Below are 14,763 nucleotides of genomic sequence, written 5' to 3' on the forward strand. Positions count from 1 at the left end.
GAAACAAGATTTTATGCACTTATGCCTGAAGTCCATGGCAGCCATTTCCATAAATTTGAATAAAAATTGGATTATGTCTGAAGAAAAATTAAACTCAGAAACAATACCAGTGTTCCTTGTATTTGTTTGTTGAAATGCTCCCTCATAGATTTTTTTTTTCTGGAAAACAAGGATTTCCTAGTAGGAATGCATTTTGATCTTTATTTAGGAAACATACAATTTTCACAAGACAACCAATTAAGCCTCACTAAGATCAGTTGCTAAATATCAGCTGTCTGTATGCAGTGACCTAGAACTTGCCATTGTATGAATAATAGGAGCTAAACAAAGAACACAGGCATTAATTTCTGAAGTGGAAGAAAAGGGTAAATTACATTTTAATTTATGTGTACTTTGAATAGCTTTGCCTGAAGAATTTTCAAGCTTAAGATGAAGTGGAAATTCATTCACTTATCTACTTTTTTCTACTTTTCTGCATGGTAGCAATCAGATCTATTGAGACTGGTTAAAACTAGCAAATAAAAAATGTATTTGACAAGGACAAATCCTTTGTGCTATGTAATAACCTGCAAATAATTATGTTGTCTGAAAAAATAATACTTTAAAAATTCAGGTGTAATTACTTAGGATGCTGATATCTAGTACTATAATAGTCAAATTAATATTTGGGCTTATTAAATGTTGCAGTTCTGAATTGTGCAGTAGCATAAACTGATTTTATTATCCAGGCTGCACTGAGTAGGATTTAAGGAAAAAGGAGACACTGACCTGAAAGATTAATTTGGTACTGTGTTGTTAATTTATCATAAACCAGCCAGGACTAGTAGTAGGAACAGTCAGGACAGGATTTCCATACACAGGTAAGCCTTGATTGAGAAAATCTGTAAAAATGTGTCAGATAACTGACTAAAATAAATCAATGGAAATATGTTTTCAAGAGAACAGTGGAGAAAATTTACTGTGTCAAATGGCATACGACAGTATCAAGGTACACATGTATTTGTGCAAGACAGGGAACCAGAGGGAGCGTTATTATCTGCCTGTCTCTAACAAGGAATACCCAAACCTGCATGAAGGACAAGAGCCTGGTTGTAAACATTTGTGCTCTTCTCTTGAAGGAAGGGAATGTTAAAGCCCTGGAACCGAGGGAAACACAGGGGTTACACCGAGCCGCTGTGAAACATGCATGTAAATGAGACTGCCAGTGCTGAAGTACATGGAGGTGGCCGAGAGGTCAGGGCAGAGACGGGAGCGAGAAAAGGCCACAAGTAGATGCAGGCATGGCCTGACTGCTTCTCCCCATCATTCGGCATGGAAAGGAGGAAGGGGATTCAGTAACAGATGTACAGCAGAGTCCCTCTTCAGAGATCCACAGAGGTACGACAAGCAAAAAGCAGGTGAGACAGGTATGAAGGAAGCAGAGCTGGTTCAAGGTGTAGTTACAACAGACACTTTCCTGCATCTTGGATGCTCATAACAAGATTTGTGTTCAGAAGTTTCTTTTAAAATTGAATTACACATATGGCCTTTATGGTTCAGAAAAAAATTCTGAAATTGCCACTGGAACATAACTTGGGAAGTGCTCTGTGTATGTGTGTGTGCATGCATGCATCTCTCGACAGGCTGGTAAAAATAGCTCTGATGGGGTGAGCAGCCTGAGGCGTCTCATTTGGTGGCTTATTCAGGAAATCAAATGGGTGAGGTCACAAGTGTGACCTAACAAATGGCATTCAGTTCTATACCGCAGCTAAAAATAAGAGGAATAGAATAAAGTGAATGGAACTTATTAACAAAACAAATACTGTGGAGGCTGCTGTGTTGACAATTTTATTAATTTCCATATCTAATATAACTGAGTCCTTGAGTATAATTTTATCTTTTTTGAACAAACTGCAGACTGTCCACATGAGGCAGTAATATCCAAGGACTGTGCCTGAGACCTTACATCCAGGTCTCATAGACTGCATGAAGGCTCACTTGTGGGATGCTGGCCATGCACAGACCCAGCGAGGGCACTGCCCAGCACCCAGCAACAGAGTAAATGACATCCCCAACTTGCGCACGTGTGTGCACACACACATACACATACACACTGCTCTAAACCAATTCCTCTGGGAGTCTCATGGATCCTCACCACTTTATCAGATCACAGATAAGCCCTGGTGAGGGCACTGGGGGACCTGAACAAACTGTACTGCTTAAGCTTTTAGTAGAGCAAGATTTCTGTCCCTTGTATCTTGTGATTTTCCTTCAACGAAACACTAAATTTAATAAATGCTTTTTAAAACCCACTGAAGCAATGAAATCCACAGTAAAAGACTCTTTCAACATCTAAGCATGCTACAGGGCACAAGAAGTATTGTCTATGAAGTGTTTCTTTTATAAATTAATTCCCAGCAGCCAAAAAACCTGGATACATAGCTGACAAAAAAATAGTATACTTAGTCCATAAACCTCAAGGTTGTTATTTACTGAAGACTACAAAATAATACACCAAGGAATAAATTTTCAGTTCAGTTACGGGAGTTGTGTAGCTAAATTCCCATAAGCACTGCTGTGAAAATATAAATGCAAGAACATATAAAAACAAGAATTTAATGACATTTGTAATAAAATTGTAATTAATTTAACAGTAATTCCATTCAAGTTCTAAGGTTATTGTACTTATATATCAAAATTTATTTTCATTGCTAAGAGAGTACCTGCCAATAGACAAATTGCTGGCTTTTTTAATGCAAAACATATCTGGGTGCCTTATGAAACACTGGCTATGAAACTATCTGAATGCCTTAGAATTAACAATAAATAAATAACATCAGACAATCATGGTGCTTGTGACCTTGTTTATATAAAATGGACTTACAAATTTTAACCATCATACTGATATGACAATATCATTAAACATAATATTATTCCTACATAATTACTGAAACTAGTTGAAGTACTGTCACAGGAAGACTTCTCACTTTAGTATGATAAGACCATTTCATTACGATTTCATCATCTTTCATTTATACTATGAATCAAAGTTTAATTTTGACTGTTCTGAATAATGTTTTACTATTTAATGTATCGTAAGTAAAAGCATATATCTACATACATATAATCTCTTGTAGTTTAATGATTCAACATCGTTAACAAGAAACTTGTACTGAAATTCTGACATTTCCAAAGAAATATTTCCCTGAAACTGTATCTTAGAAAATGTTGACATTTGGATTTTTCACTTTATTCAGAATACGAACAGCTTCCAAAATGTCAGAATTTCCTACAGAATAGGAATTCTCTTTTTGACCACCTCTAATATGCCTACAAAAAAGCTGGTAATGGTTCAGTGGCTAATGTACTGTAATTTCTACTTCTTTTGCTGAGCAGCAGTGCCATATTGTTACCTTGTGATCATTCTGCTGTACTATTTTAATCCCTCTCTTTCTCCTTGTATTGCATTCTTATGGAAAGTTCACAGGGTTTTTTGTTTGTTTTTTTGGTATATAGCCTTCCACACTGGAGCCCTCACCTGCAGTTACTGTGTCTGAGTCAAGTAATGGCGGCCGCAGCTGTATCTTCTTGGGACACTAAATTCTTTTTCTGACATGAGATGTCACTGCTGGTCAGTGACATCTGTTTGGAGCCCGAAGCATCATCTTCCGAAGGCGGGTGCATCCAATCAAAGTCTATTGTTAACTGTATTTACTCTACAGGCTTCTACTGGCATAAGCACTGTGGTCCAGGTAGTAACTGGACTGGCTTAGCTCTAAAAGGAAATGTGAGTGGGGAACGAAATGGCCAACAAATAATGTAAAGGGCAATATTAAAGGTAAACACAAATCTATAGTATATGTTACTGTGATCTCATGCACCGGGAAAAAAAGCCTGAAAATTGAGTCCCTTAAGAGAACTAAGAAATAAAGAATAGATGCCAACCTGCTACCCAAGACATGCACTAGTAGAGCCTTTGATATGGCCTAGCTGTGTAAAGTCAGTGCATTGCTGTGACATGTGCAGAGGATTCCACATGCACAGGAATCTCTGTGTTCAGTCCCCCCACTGTTTTCCTCTCACCCTAATGCAGAACTGATGAACATCTTCAGTGACTCAAATCTTACCCTGATCTTGTACAACATGAGTTAATAACACCTGAAGAGAGCAAGAGCGGAAACTTAAAAAGAGGTCACAAAAGAAAAGACCTTTGCATTACCCACAGCAGTTTTAGATCTCTATTACAAAAAGATAACCCATTCTTAATATGCAGAGCACTTCTTTTCAGTATTATCTTGATAAAATCTGAATAGCTAGGTACTTGCAGAAATGTTAGTCTTCAATCACTGCTTAATTTGACCTACTTCCGTGAAATATGTAATTTAGAAGGTTATTGAATATCTGTAGAAAATGTTCTGTGATCACAGAGCTATAATGACTCATCATATATGATGACTTTTTGTGCCAGTGATGGTAGGGTGAATGTACATGGGACCAGAATATATCACGGGACCTTTCTGAAGTACTTAGTACAATACTTCATTATTTCAGGCGACAGTACCATTTGATCCCATTTTCACATTCAGTAACTGGTATCTTTTTTCAAAGCAAAATACAGAATTAACTTCAAGCATATTTAAAACAGATATCAAAGAAAAAATATCCCAGATTATTAACAAATGTAGTCACATGGTGTTGGCCATGAATACACATGATTGTAAGCAAAATCCTGTTGATAACTGGCAAGATATCCCTTGGTGCCACTGGTTATGTGTTTTACATTGGTTGGTTGAAGGGATACTTAAGTGCAAGAATAACATACCTCCTGGTAATTCTAACCCATAACTTTTAACATCTGGCACAACAGTCATAAGCTGATGAACTTATTATAGCTATAGAAATCATAAATACAGATACTGTACTGAAAATAGTTACTGGAAAGAGAAGTGCTGGCTGCCTATTGTATAGCAGAATCTATCATAAAACAGATCATTTTCTCTAAGCAAACGTGACTGAGGTTTAGGAACAAATATATGTAAATCTGAGGAAGGCTTCAAAAACCTTGACAACAACCAGTCAGTCACAGGTAAACTATGGTACCCAGGAGCAGCATCTGCAAAAGCCAGTTCTCAAAATGAGGAACTATGTAAGCTACAAAGGAAGAGGCTAAGGATGATGTATGGGTCCTACTTCTAACTACAGGGAAAAAAAGTTGCTTTGATCAGGATTCACTGACCTTAGCCATTTTCTGGACCTCCAATGCTGAGCTAATCATCCTTAGATTATTAACTGGGCTGAGCTGCGATCAGGGTGGAGCACACCAGCAAGCCACCAGCACAACCTTCCACCAGAGGACGGTGGAAAGTTTTTTCTCTCAGTAAACACTGGTTGAAAGAAATGGTAGAGTAACACTTGAACTATTTTGGAGGTAAGCACACTCACTAAAGATATGGAGAAAGCAAGATTTAATTCTTTTATCCTCATATAAGTAGAGCACAAAGCTTCACATCTTAGTTTCATAAAAGTACTTATCTGTACCCCTGACAGATCTTTGCTATGTTACATCATACTGGAAGCCCTCCTTCCCCCTTTTCTTACGCTTTTTGTATCTCATAGCCCTCTTTTTTGTACTTCTTATTGTTTAGGTAATATACTCATTCTGACACAGGAATCACAATGCAGGACACTGATTCATCTCCCTCTACTGTATATTGAACGCAAGACACCAAACCATGCTCTGGCTTCCTTTTCTAGCTCACTGTCTGACTTTCAGACTACTGCATTGAAGACTACATCAACTGATATTTTTTTACTGAGTTCCTGTCTTAGTCCTGAGATTCAGAATTTGCAAATACCCCTTAATTCATTCAGAATCAGTAGAAATGCCACCTGCTCACTACCTTCCAGTATCAGGCTGTTTTAATTTAACAGGCTATTTATAGGCATAGTAGCTAACTTCTAGTAACCTAGATTAGAAAGTGCCAGCCTCTCCAATTCTGCTGTCCTGTTCTCCTTTGCTGGTATCAGTCTCACAGGTGTATACCTTTGTGCACTTCAGAAGTAACCCATTGCCAAATCCTGCTGTCTCTGCCTCAAAATGTTCTCATGTTTTCCCTATAACATTAAATTTTTAATGAAGTCCTCATATCCTGCCTTTCTGCCATGTCCTGATTAGTGGACTACCCGTCCTTCAGGGTAAATACCTTTTTTATCTGTCATTACAACTTATGTCATCCCCATTGTATGGTTTATTCAAGGCCATACATAATTCTGTCCCCATGTGCTTAGACACAATTTTTTTAATGTTTCCCTCGTTCTCTGTTCAGCCAGCACGACCTACCCCAACATGCTCTTCACACCCATTGTAAATAAAGATTTCTGTTTTCTCTTCCATATTGCTTGTGAAACTCTTTCTTAACTTTAATTTACTTCTAGTGTGGCAGACCACAACCTTCCATGCTTCAAAATTCTTCCTGATAATGCACTCTTAGCCAGGTAGCTACACACATGACAGGATTATGGCAGAATCTGAGGCTGTCTATATAAACTTATAAAAAACAGGAAGCAGCATATATAAAGAACTTCATCATGGTTGCCATGGTGATGCCTTAAAAGTTAGAGGATGCAGCAATTAAGGTTGCCTGCAAATATTCACTTGCCTTGTTTTGTTCCCATGCCATGGGAAAGTTAACAATCTTAATATGTTTTTGTTTGTTTTTTTTTTCTACAGGACCCCTACCTCATTCTGGGTACAGGATAGAGTGCTAACTCAAAAAGCAAGTACCCACCACTGTGTTTTCACCTACATGTTTGGACATCTTATTTACAGCAAAACATACAAATTACAGTCTGAAGACAGAACCATTAATTTCCTCTTGAGTTTTTCATGCCATCTGTCTGTGCAATCTTACTAAATGCTTAAAAAAACCAGACTGAGTAACTGTCAGCTCTCAGTTCTCCACAGATGGATTATCTGGGTTGCAGATTAAGCGTGGCATGGATGTACAGACGTGTAAGCTGACCCTGTGCAAAGCCAGCATGCATCCAGCTGGACTTTGGGGCAGGCAGAACACCCTGCAGCTGGTGCTGACTCCAATGCTAGCTCAGGCTCAGCAGCACAGCTGCTCTTGCAGACAGTGAAAGCCATGAAAGCCAACCCCACAGTACGTATGCTAGCGATGCGGGCTCTCCATGCAGGTGCCTCTGCACTGTTTCTTTGGAAGTGGGAGCACTGGCGGGTGCGATGGAGAAGCAGCCGACCTGGCTCCACATCTGACTGCTCGGAGCCCAGCAGGGCTAATTGGCTTCAGTGTCCATACCAGCCCTGCCAGAGCCAGGCAGTTTGCTTCTCTTCCCGATGCAATCAGTCATTTCTAGGCCCCGACTGAATTTGTCACACCCTCAGTTGCTTGTGAAGCTGTGCTCTAAGCCAGCTGGTGGGAATTAGGAGGCTGAGAAACAAACAGAAAATGCTGAATACCTGCCAAAAAGGTATTATTATTTTTTAATAGTGATGATTTCATTGGTTTGGCTCACAGCGTGAATCCACATACACAACTGAATCAGCTTAACTGAGTGGGTAGTAAAATGTGTTATGGGGGAGGTTTCAAACAGTCAGAGAGAGGGTAGGTCAGGGACCTCAATTAACCAGCTTTGCTATTGCGCACAGGGCAACATCAAGCTCTTCTCTAAGTAAGTCATCTCAGATACCACATCTTTGACTTTGTCATAGTTGTGAGAGCTGAGCGCTTTGGATCCAATTTTCGAGTCAAACCTCCAGAAAAGAGGACTTGATAATTACTATCCACCTGTTAAAAGTTTAGCAAGAACTATTCAGATGCCCTAATCCTGGAGATATCCTTTCTATTGCTACAGGACCATGCCTCTCTAACTGCACAGTTATCATTTTGTGATAAACAGGCAAGGATCCCACAAATACACATTTATCTCTGTGTTTAGCTCTGATTCATCTCTAGATCTTTTTTTCTATTCTTTTAGAAAAACACGACATGCAAGTGAAGTAAAACTCACCATAGCATTCTAAATGTCTTCATATTTGAGTGTTTGCCATTGCATTCTTAACAACATTGTTTCAGCATCCTTCTCTCTCTGTACGCTTGCATGTGTGTGCGGGGGTGGCACAGGGAGGTGAGTGTATATAATGACTTTTGACCCATAAGTTGTGGCATTATAACTCTGTCATGAAGGTGGGGCCCAATATCTACTGTTCACTTCACTTATTTTCTGTTCCTCTTTTCCATGATATCCAAGGATCTGTTTTCTTCTTCTTTGTTATTTATGTGCATATTTATTTTAGAATCTAAAATCACTGGGATAAGAATTTTTCATTTTGTGATTATGCTCAGTACATTCTTGGGTTTTGGATATGATTACTACCATCACTGTAAGAATTTTAAAAATAACTTTAAGCGAATCAATTTTTTTCCTCCTGTCACCATATGTTGTATTAATAAAGACAATGAAAAGAGCTATGTTATATTGTGTAAGTAGCATAAAATGTTAGATTACATTGTGTGTAATCAGTTATACAACTAAAAATCCAGCAAACAAAGATTTGGGAATAAAAAAAGGCAATTGAAAAAATCCACTCTCCTGGTGGTATTGCTCTAAGGCCTTTTTCTTTTAAAATTACTTACTATATGCAGAAGATTCTTGCCATTTTCCCCATTATTTATTTACTAAGTATCATTATTTAAGGATCACTTTATTCTCTGCAGAAGTTTGGAAACATGACATTATCTTATTATGCATAGGCTGGAATGGTGATAGTATTTGATACCACCCCCTAAAGAGCTAGTTCATGGGGGAAAAAAGATCCATCAATGCCTGTTGATATAAACATACACAGCAACAAAGATACAAGCTTGGACCCAGGAAGTCCCTCAGCTTTAAACTGCCGAAAATGAGGACAGTGCACTGGAATTGTCATTTGTTTGTGCTGTTTTCATACTTATTTTGCAAAAGCAGCCATCATTTGTCTACTATTAAAAAAACTGGGATGAACAGATTTTTAGTCTGGCCCAGCATGGCTGTTCTGTTATTTTGGTAAGTGCATTACATTGTCATACACTGTCATTTTCTTTTGCAAGGCAAGGCAGTAGAAATGGAATTATTTCACTCTTACAAGATTTACGGTGGAGTCTGGTTCTCTGAAACATGTTTCCTTAAAAGTGATTGCTTTGTTAGAACATTAGCTTGTTTTCTTTATTACCTTATATGAATGCAATTAACTTGTGTACCATAGTAATAGTAGCATCAGTGGACAAAGATATACTTCAGGACAATTGAATAAACTCTCAGTAGCCCCTATATTCAGATTTATCCTGTAATTTCTTTTAGCTGATGTAAAGCCCAACCTAGAATTTTAATGGCAATGAAACATAAAACATGAATACAAACTGGAGTTCATTGCTCCACACAGCGGAGGAGTTTGAGATCCTCTGCAGACAGAAATGCACCATGCAGTATATATATACACCACAATATAGACTATATATTGTTCACAGGTAATTCTGTGCCTGCTGCTTGAAGACATTAGAGCTGCAAATAAATAATTAGGCTACTGACTGGGCCTAATGGCTGAGGTAACTGAATGGGATGTAGAAAATCACAGGACACAACGTGAGAAACCACTGGATGTGGCAGTAGCATGGTGAAGAGCTGAAAAAATTACGGGTAGTGCCACGAGGCTGTCTGTGTCCACAGGTGTTTGAGGGGGAGTTATGGGAGATACAGCCAAATGTCACAGATAATGGGGGTCCAGTGATCTTTTGGGGATTAAAATCCTCAAAGGCTGACAGCGCCTAGTGTAAAGGTGTCAGTGATAACACATAAGGCAGAGATTGCCTAGGTAACAGGCATACCGAAGCTGGGACCAATGGGGATAAACTAATCATCAGCGGGTTGTTTCTTTGGGACTGGGGGTGGAAAAAGGGAAGTACAAAGGTGGTGAAAAGGAGGGTCAAAAAACAGGAAAAGAATCAGAATCAGCACATCACAGAATTGGTGCTGTTTGAGGGTACTTGATGAGCAGCCCTGCAATTGACCACTGCAGCCTAAATTGGGAAAATAAATCAACCTGCTGTTATGGCCACACCATGAGTGTCAAACCTGTTTCTGCAGTCAGAAGGATGGGAAGGGTGTCCCTGGCTTGCAGGAGAAAACCTGGACTTGATGGATCATGTGACCTGATATCACTGCATCAGTGCCTGTTCGAGGTCTGGCAGCATCAGTATCTTCCCAATAATTGCCTAATAGAAGTAATTGGTAAGTATTCAGGAAAAACCTCTTTGAGGCTAGTGGGAAATAGAAAGTGGAGGCAACAGTAGGTCTACTTCCACTTGCTAAATAAATGGTCTTGCTAAATTGCCTTTTTATTTACCACTTGCTTAATGATGCTTTCAGCTCATTTTTCTAGCATTGCTCTCTGCAGATTTCATTACAGTAAGTAATTTTTTTTTTTACTGGGTCCTAAGTTATAACCCTTGTCACTTTCTAAAATTCACGTCATATAGGTTGAAGTCAGATAAAGTAGTATGTTCATATACTTAAAATTTTCATATGAGCCCATCCTCAGTATGCACACAGAAAACACAGGTGAGCATCAACTGCAATAGCTTTCAAAAAAAGTTCTCAAAATTGAGAGCTTCTAGTATGATGCACTGGCACATAATGACATGACTAACTATAGATTTGCCTATGTATTCCAGGTTTTATTACCTTAAAATAATCTACAATCCAACCTCTACTCTGTTCTCAAAGTAAGAAAGTGACAAGCACCTGTATTTTCCCATCTTTGTCTGGACTGTCACTATTTTCTTGATTCATCAATGTCATAACAAAGTCATTACCTCAAACTTCCAGAGTTCAGAAGCTACATGGCAATTACCATTGGCAAGACTACTAAAATATAACCATGTATAACTGTATCTCTACTGGATATTTGCTACTTTATGTCAATTAACAAATAAAGATTAAAGATATTTACATAGGTAAGTAGAGTAGGCTCGCAACCCTGTGCTACTGAATAGAGAAATAGTCAGATTCTGAAAAGCATCAGTACACATGAATGCCTTTTTCCACAGGCAGTTGGCTTTTCTTCCCTGGTTTAATTGAAAAGGCTCAGAGAAAGTTTGTTGCGTGTGTAAATTGTGGTGGTAGTGATAGAATATCGGTGACATTTTTATGCTGAGCATCGCAGCGATTTTTCCACTCACCAGCTGCAGGGCATTTTTTTCTCTGAGCGCCATGGAGCGCCTGCAAAGCACAGCTGATAGTCTTTTCAACTCCATCTGGGATCTGCTCTGACACTGCTTTCCTTGTCACACTTTAGGGGCTTTACACAGCAAAACTATGGCCCAAAATGGTCTTATTGTCATTCAGTACCTCTTCTTAATATTCTGTTTCTCCTCTCCCTGCCTTCGCTATTTACCACAGGAATACTTGACATCCTTTCTGGAGGAGTTGCTCTTTTCATGCCAAGACAGCAAACAGACTTGGCAGGTAGTTTGGCAATAATTGGTCATATCCAAACAGTAATTGAATTTTGTTTGCTGTCGACATGGAAGAAGCCAACACCATGCTGTCTCTTCTGTGACAATAAGCACCAAATTACATTACTCATTTCATTGCTCATTCTCCAATCCACTTCTCTGGATATGAAACTCTACAAGTTACATGGATGGGAAGGGGAGAGAAAAGGAGAAGACAGAGGACCCAGCTTGGCTGTGACTGTACCAAATGGCTAGGTGCAGTCAGAGTAACGAACGGAGCTGTGGCCCTCTTTCTCACATCCTCTCCCAAGAAAATCCACCGTGCTTTGGTTTCAGCCAAGCATTTTTTTCTCATTTCACATTATCAGCTCCACAATTTTCAGGGCAATAATTTCAGATTACTGTATGGGGACCTATCAGCAATATTTATTTTTCAATGGGCCAGATACTCCACTTTGGCAACTGTGTCAAACACCAGCTGGGGCTTGGGCTCAGTTTTTCTTAATCACAAACAATGCAATTGGCTCTGTATGTAACACAAGAGACATTTTTGTGTCTGTTACAATACGATACTTCCCACCAAATTTTTGTGTTTTATTTACTGACACTTCTTTCAGATGTGAGTAAGGATGAAGTAAGGAGTATGGCAGTCGTCGCAACCTCCCTCCTGCCCCGCCCCGAGTATACTTAATCCCTGTTAGGTGTGCTATCTGTTTCAATATATTAACAGGGTCCACCAGAGACACAGCTTCTTTTATGGGATTGTTCTGCTAGAGGGAGGAGAGTAGACTGAAGTCAGGACTCAAACACATATTCATGTACCATAAAGGCCCCTTCTGCACAAGCAGGTGTGAATGAGTCCTACCTGCACACGTGGGCGAGAATAGAACAAGCTGAATAGAGGAAAATTATCTGCTGAGAGGAAATGTGTGAAAGTCTCCCAAATGCTGACAAGCTCTGGAGATTTGTCATCCTGTTGCACCTTCAAGAAATGAAAGAAGACCCAGAGTCTGCTGAGCATGTGTAAGGCCACCAGGACATGCTGGCACCAACAAAGGGATGTGCAACTCAGACCACATCCGAGGTGGCAGTGGCAGCTGTGCACCGTCAGAGGCACCGGGAGTCCATGTGCTGCTGAGGAAACAAGGGACCCCGTGAGGGACTCTCTGCACAGCTGCCTAGAAGCCACTGTCACACCGGTGTAGCTCTCCCCCGTGAGTAAACAGCTGGGCTGGCCTCCACCCGGGAAACTGTGAGTGACTGCGTGTGTGGCAGTGTCTGTGTGACAGTGTGTACCTGCGGGTGTGAGAACAGTGGGAGGGAATAAGCAAATGAACCGTGTGAATAATGATCTGCTTTTAATAATACTGGCTTGATTCCCTTAATAATGACAGCCTAATAAAATATATTCCAATAAATATTACTGTGATCTGTATCTCCCCCCAACTCATTTCCCTATCAAGAAAAGGGGAATTTACAACACACACACACGCAGAATGTATGTATAAAAGGGTCAAGAGTCATTTGCTGCAGTAGGTACAGCTGCCAGAAAAGATTTTAGGAGTTTTTGGAGAGCTTTCCAGTGCTTTGCAGAATCAATTGCACTATTGAAAGCAAAAGTCTCGGGTTAGCATTATAACTGACTTAATGTTGTGAGTTAGAATTTAACTGACTTCACTGAGATTGAAAGGAAGTAATTTAGGACAGGAATTGCTGGTAAGTGTAATGGATACATTACAAGCTGGTTTCAATTTCCTTTATTGAAGAAGTTGTAAAAGTAATGCCATTTCAAAGCAGACCTTTTGCATTTGGACCAAATGAAGAGGCCATCCTGTGTTTTCTCCTAACACATCAGTGCTTGGTTGCTTTTGAAATCATTTGGCCTTGTGACTGCCAATAATAAAACAAAAAGGGCAGTTACTAGTGAATAAAGCAGTGGACTTATTTTGGAAAGTACGGTATGCCAAACCTATCTTTCTTTTGGAAGAAAATGACCTAGTTATGTCTGAACATGAAACTGTGATTTCTGTGTGATACCACAGGATTAAAGAGTGCTGTTTTTCTTTTTCTGATTATCTTCAGGGTTCCTAAACTGTGGGTGAGAATGAAGTTGACCTGTGAGGCCAATCTATTATCTCTGTGAAGACAAGGAAACCTCTGAGAAAAACTTGAAAAATATTGGTACTCCTGATCCTCTTTGAGACACAGAAGACAGAAAGGCCTCAAAAGCACAGAAAGCCCTTTCAGTTTTTTAAGTTTGTAAGGCAGTAAATTTACCAGAATCCTGGAGAAAATTGGTGCAAAATTAAGAACCGTAAATTTAAGAGAACTTACCAAAATGCTTCAGATGAATCAGAGTTCCTTGTGACTGTAGAAACTTCTGAATGATTTGTAAAACATGCAAATTATTTTCTGAATTTATTTTGCCTTGCTTCTTTCTCTCTTGAAATTTTCTCTCTGCTTTTTTCTTAGACAAGCTGTGTTTGATCTTATTCTGGATCTGATCTTATTCTGAGAGGCACTCAACTTTTCCCTTGAAGCCTGCTGTTCTGGCAGCTCCAGAGGAGAGGAAATATTCCAGAAGTCTTCTGAAAAGGAAACATAAATACCAGATGATGGAATCACCCTTAGAACTTGAAATTAACAAATAGATAGGGAAACTGAGAGAAGGTAGGAATACAATATCTCAAAATCCTGTAGATCTAAGATGGTCTTGCTGAAAGGGTGCTGGAAATTTAAGGGGGAAAAAACAGAGTGCATCCTGTTATTGTTTCCATTAAGACTAGACCAGCTACTCAGTTCCTGGGTAGCATTTCACCTTCATTTGCTTTAGACATTTTTTTAAATTAGGCAAAATTAGTTCATTTTATTGTGATTTCTGACACATTGATACCAAATTGGGAAAATTATGTGTATTTCAAGAAAATTTCAAGGCGACATTCTGCCTTTTGAAAAAATTTGGTTGTGTAAGCACTCAAAGTAGAACAGCTGTGCTGTGACCTTGGGCAAATCACTTGGTCTCTCCATCTCCATTACAGACATTGGAGAAGGTATTAGGAACATTACATAACTAATGTTGCAGCAACCCTTGAAAGCATGGCTATACTTGGACTTGGTAAATATGAATACTTTGCATCAGTTAATGCAAACATATCAGTGAACTTAATCCTGCACAGGAAAATGGTAAACTGAAAAATGGCTAACATTTTCTTGTTTTCAACACATTTCAGTTAGATAAGTAAGGCATTACTAATTACTGAGTTGCTTTTAG

Source organism: Aptenodytes patagonicus, chromosome 1 (assembly GCF_965638725.1).
Source record: "Aptenodytes patagonicus chromosome 1, bAptPat1.pri.cur, whole genome shotgun sequence".
NCBI lineage: Eukaryota > Metazoa > Chordata > Aves > Sphenisciformes > Spheniscidae > Aptenodytes > Aptenodytes patagonicus.